We start from the raw sequence: 5,684 nt of genomic DNA, 5'->3' as shown, positions 1-5,684 counted from the left end.
GATACTTGTCAGATGGGGGAAATGCCACACAAAGATCCTATTATATATTCTCTCATTTCATTTTGGGGTAATGGGGTCATGTTTTTAGCTATATTTATGGATCTTTACTACAAGTAATATTTTTCCAAATTACAGTCAAAGAAAGTTTGTGTAAATGTGTAAGCATGGATGAATAATGAATGTACTTACATACACACATGCGTGACAATATCTAATGTAAGGAACAGTATTGAACAACTAACTGTATATTGTATTTGGGGGAATATTAGGTAAGAAATTAGACCTATAAAGTTTAAGTTTACATAAATTTACATTTTCATAGCTAAAGTATTATTCATATCACCACATTGAAATGATTTTAATGTAATTAAAATATTCTTCATAACAAATGGGTTTTAAAATCTATTTAGATCCCTAAAAATAATTTTCATTGTGCTTTTGCATTTTCTGCTTCTACTCAAAATTAGTTACCTCACTGTTATTTTAAAATTGACACTAATCCACATGCCCACTCTAGCCACAATTCTTACCTCCATTTACCTCTTAAATTGTAATGAAATAATTAACATAATTGTCAAACTAGCTCATAATATCAGTTGAAGACACTTTCAGATTTAAAACCACCAGGCTAGTCATCCCTATGGCAACTTCTCTCAGCTGTTCAGCTCACTGCTTCTATGAAAATCAAGAAAAATATAAAACCCAAAATGAAACTAGAAGATATTCCATGTACCATAAAGTGGATTAGGTTAAATTGAAAATCACAAAAGATGATTCAAGCATTGAAAACCTACTCATTTAAGGACAGGTGGGAAGACCTGTTAGTTCATTTTAAGCTCTGCCAGCAGGATCAGCTAAACAAGATACACAGCAACACGAAAGTTAAGTGAGTGGCCCACAGTTGAATAGGTGGCACATGTGATTAATCCAGCTCACCTCATTATCATAAACCTAAGTCTAATCTTTCTCTTTACCCTAAAATGCCACCCTCAAAACACACACACACACACATACACAAACACACACACACACACACACACACCTTTCTTCATCTCTTTACAGACTAAAATGTAAAGGACATAAATAAAAGAAAAAAAAAAGGTTAGGGAAAGATTGGATTAGAGAAAGAAAGAGTGTTTGACAGCATTTGGAAGATATACCCTCTAAATTAATTGTAGATTGCAGGAAAAGTCAATAATAATAATAATAATAATAATAATAATAATAAGAAGAAGAAGAAGAAGAAGAAGAAGAAGAAGAATTGTATGCATCTTATAGCTTTGCAATCTAGTAGCTCTATTACATATAAGTTTTTCTAATGGGTGTACTGAAGATTGAATTAAGGGATACTCTACCACTGAACTACACCCCAGTCAATTTTATTTTTTGAGATAGGGCCTTGCTAAGTTGCTTAAGCCTAGCTAAATTGCTGATATTGTCCATGAACCTGCAATCCTCCCACCTCAGTCTCCCAAGTAGCTGGTATTACCAGCATGTGCCAACATGCCCAGCAACAATTAAGATTTAAATATTCTGAGAATTAGGCTGGGAGCTATTCACAATAATCCTAGACAATCCAATTACAGTAAAGAAAAAAAATCTATGTAAAATGAGTGAAATTAAGACAAAAGCAGGTCATCACAGCCTATCTGTGGAAAGACCAGTTCTGGAGTGATTACTACATTTTCAAATAAAAATAAGAAAAACAAATTTAGGGGTCATGGCATAGCTCAATGGTAACACGTGAGTATCATGTGTGGGGCCCTGGATTTAATCCTCAGCACCAAGAAACTAAACAAAACACACACACACACAATATATATATATATATATTTGAGAAAAGAAAATCTCAATGAAAAGTGCAAAAAATCATGATTGCAGAAAAGTGTTCAAAGTAGGTTACTTTATTGTGAAATATAATTTAGTGAGCTTTAAAAACAGTATTTAACATTGAAAAATATACATATAATAAATATACATATAATAAAATATACAAATAAAAGGACAAACATATAAAGATAAAAACGTGTAATTTTAACTTTTTAAAATGTCTATGCATGGTATTTACATCAAAACAGACATGAAGACCAATGAAAAAGAATAGAAGACACAGAGAGAAATCCATATATTTATAGCCATCTGAAACTTGAGGCAAAGTGCCAAAATGTATATTGAAGAAAAGATAGACTTTTATGCTGAGAAAACTGCATATCCATGTGTAGAAATTAGATACCTATATCTCACTCTCCACAAAAGTCAAATCAAAACAGATCTAATACTTAGAAATTAGATAGGAAATTTTGCAAGTGTTAGAAAAAAGCATGGGGTCAACAATCCATCATATAAGTACAGGCCTTGACCTCTTTAACAAGACTCCTAAAGCTTAGGAAACAAAACCAAGAATCACTAGGTGGAATGCCATCAAGTTACAAAGTTTCTACACAGCAAAGGAAATGATTAATAGCATGAAGAGAGAGTCTGAAGAATGGGAAAAAAATCTTTGCCAGCTATTCCTCTGACAGGGGATTAATATTCAGAATATATAAAGAAATCAACTTGTAATGCCAAAAAAAAAAATTACCCAAACAATAAATGGGCAAAAGAACTAAACAGACATTTCTCAAAAGAAACACAAATGGATAACAAATATATATATTTTTAATGTTCAACTTCTCTAGCAATCAGGGAAATGCAAATCAAAACTATACTCAGATTTCATCTCACTCCAATTGGAATGGCAATTATCAAGAACACAAATAATAAGTGCTGGCAAGGATGTGGGGGGAAAATACACTCATACATTGTTGGTGGGACTGCAAATTAACCAACTACTGGGAAGCAGTGTGAAGATTCCTCAAATAACTAGGAATAAAACTACCCTATGACCCAGCTATCCCACTCACCGATATTTATCTAAAAGAACTAAAATCAGCATACTACAGTAATACAGCCACTCCAATGTTTATAGCAGTACAATTCACAATAGCCAAATTATGAAATCAGCCCAGATGCCCATCAATAGATGACTGGAGCAAGAAAATGTGGCATGTGTACTCAAGGGAGTTTTTACTCAGCCATAAAAAAGAGTTGAAATAATGGTAAATGGATAGAAATGGAGAATATCATGCTAAATGAAATAAGCCAGACTTGAAAAATCAAGAGTTGAATGTTTTCTCTTAGATGTGGAAGCTAAAACAAAATAAGAGAAAGAAGGCAATTGGGGGTCCTGGGGGAGTCAGTCATCATAAATATATAGGGAAGATCAATGAAATATAAGATGGATTGCAAGAGGGAGGGTAGAAGGATGGGGGCAGGGAGGAGGGAAGGAGAGAAAATATGGAATGAATTTAACAAAATTATATGCATATCTAAATGTGCCAAAGGGAATTTCACCTTTATGTATAGATAGAAGTACAAATCAAACATAAATAAACAAGCAAAAAGAAGATCAGTAAAGGAGGGAGGAAGGAAGGAAGACAAGGGTGCGTGGGGATTGAAATCAATTTCCATGTATGTTTGATTTTTGTCAAAAGCATTGCAGCTACTATATAACTAATGATCTAATACGAGATAATATAAAATATCTATGCAAATGCAAGTGTCTGAGTAAATATTAGTCCATAAAGAATATATCAAAAAGACAATGTTTAAACATAAACTATACAGTACATATTTCTGACCAATAACTGCTTTCGTTTCCCTTTAATTCCATCTTGTGAGATGAATGAATCAGAGGCAAACAAAACTCCAAATGTAGCTTATTTAGAAAGTACCCATTAAATTATGTTTTTTAGAAACATAAGCGATATGATCAAAGTTCTAGTCAGTAGCAAACATATAACCTTAACTGCTTTTTTAAGCCTGAAAATAAAACAAAAACAAAAAAAGGAATGAAAATAAATTGAAATAAACATTCAAAATAAGAGTGAAAAAAGAGTGCAAAATAAAATGGTAAAGATTAAGAAAGGAAAATGAGGGGCTGGGGTTGTGGCTCAGCGGTAGAGTGCTCACCTAGCTCATGTGAAGCACCGGGTTCAATCCTCAGCACCACATAAAATTAAATAAAATAAATATTTTTTAAAAAGAAGGAGAAGTGAACTCGAGGATATAAGAGTAGATCTTAAAAGCTGATCAAAAACAATATAAGGCATCATCAAATCAAAATAAATGATGGGAAGTATCCCGCCAATTTAAAAATCACTAATAATAGATGTGACTAAAAATTTAAGGAATTTGCAATTCTGTACATTTCTTTGAAATTTTTAATGAGATGTATACTTTTCTAAGAAAACATAAACTACCAGCTGGATGTGTCTTCTAGAAGCTGGACCCCAGGAAAAAAACAATGAATTGGACTAATTTCCCAGCCAAACACAGAGTACATGTCAAGAAACTCACACCTCCTGCTGGGTGTCTTTCTGCTGAGTGAACTTGAGCAAATCAGTTTACATCATGGGCCAACCATCTCCATCACAAAATGAAAACTTCAAATGTAGTTATGACTGGGGTCTCTCTTAATATTAAATTTCTTGATTCCCTTACATGCTAATCCCCACTCAGGCATGCATATATGTAGACTATATAGAAAACTCACAAATGTGACTGCATGACCAATGTAATTCTGCAACCCATACACTCAGAAAAATGAGAAATTATATCCCATCTGATTCAAATGTATGATATGTCAAGATCATTGTACTGTCATGTGTAATTAATTAAAACAAATTTAAAAATGTAACAGTAAGTAAAGCCTTGAAGAATAATAATTTCTACCCTCCTTGCTTTGTTCTTTCACTTGGATCTAAGCTTAATATCTGTCCCTGTTAGTACAAACACCATAGCAAAAGAAAGAAATACAAGCCAAAGAATGCAGTTCAATATTTTATTCATTCCCTGGCTTGTTTCTTTTTTCAAGTAATCAGAAATCATCTGTGGTCTTCTCAAACTCCTAGAGGTGATTTTCAAATTCACACTTCAATTTTGTGGCTTATTTTATGCTGTTGCATGGAAAACAGCCTAAGTGAGTATCTGCTTTCTTGTGTCTCCAGAACCTCTATACCTCACTATTTCTCTTAAATTTCCCTTTGCAGTTTATATCACTTGGCATCTCTCTTTTTATGTGAGAAGGACACTCTAAATCTTTTGTGATGACTCCGGGATTCCGATATATTTTACTCCATTCCCGCAGTCCGTGTAACAAAGTGGGTCAGATTTTGAAATACCATCTGGATATGATTTAACTAAAATAGGCCTTATAAGTAAATATGTTCATCATATTTATTTCCAAATTATTATTTTAACTAATTGTAGGCTACCATAATAGTCATGAATTGAACCAGAACAAAGAGTAGAATTCTTTGGCAATGAATCATGTGGGAAACAGGGAAGTTAGGGAGGGAAAAGGAGACAGTTAATCTAAATATTTCAAAAGCCTACATCTACCTACTTTTCAATTTCCACTCTTCTCACTTTCCCAATCTTAACAACTAACCACATCATATGGTATGTAATGTATATACCCCATGACATGCACAGAACACTCCATTGAGACATAGAGTTTTGTTGTTTTGTTATTCAACCCTAGGGCACACATGAGTAAGTGATGGTGGTTCTCCTATATATCTACTGAGGTCTCCGTTTCCTAAGCCTTTACAATTTTAACTATCCCTTCAATGGCAAAATTT

This window comes from Spermophilus citellus, assembly GCF_964194105.1.
Source record: "Spermophilus citellus genome assembly, chromosome: 8".
NCBI classification, from domain to species: domain Eukaryota; kingdom Metazoa; phylum Chordata; class Mammalia; order Rodentia; family Sciuridae; genus Spermophilus; species Spermophilus citellus.
This window is presented reverse-complemented; position numbering follows the sequence as displayed.